This window comes from Arachis ipaensis, chromosome B01 (genome assembly GCF_000816755.2).
Source record: "Arachis ipaensis cultivar K30076 chromosome B01, Araip1.1, whole genome shotgun sequence".
Lineage (NCBI taxonomy): Eukaryota > Viridiplantae > Streptophyta > Magnoliopsida > Fabales > Fabaceae > Arachis > Arachis ipaensis.
In genome coordinates this window covers 11,191,694-11,192,250 of record NC_029785.2, presented here as the reverse complement: position 1 = coordinate 11,192,250, position 557 = coordinate 11,191,694, and positions in this window count along the sequence as shown.

Below are 557 nucleotides of genomic sequence, written 5' to 3'. Positions count from 1 at the left end.
AAGTTTAAAATTTAATTTTATTATTTTTTATTTTAATTCACAAAATTCTAAAAAATGTTAAACACTATAAGAAAAATGCTGAGCATTGTCGAATTTTCTGTCGGAAAAACGAATAAAATCCAACGGCAATTAAGTTACCGTCAGAAGAAATCGAACGGTATAAACCTCGCTGATGAATGTTTATCGTCAGACTTTTTTTGTCCAACGGTAATTACCGTCGAATTCTGTGACAGATTATCTGCTCGAAAAACCATTTGGTTATTAGTGAATTTTTTCTGACGGTAATGTTGGCGCCACAATATGTTGTTTCTCGCACTATTACCATCGGATTATTCCCTCGGTAAATCCGACGATAATGTCAATTGTGAAATAAATTTTCAGTTTTATTTTTTTATTTAAATTTATTTTTTACACAATTAATGGTCAATTTATAAATAATAGAAACCTATTATTTAAAATAAATGATCAAATGTTCAAATAAATTAAAAGTCAAGTAAATCAAATAATATAATGAAACAATGAATTGAAGCACTAATCACTAAAGATCCTAGTAGTCC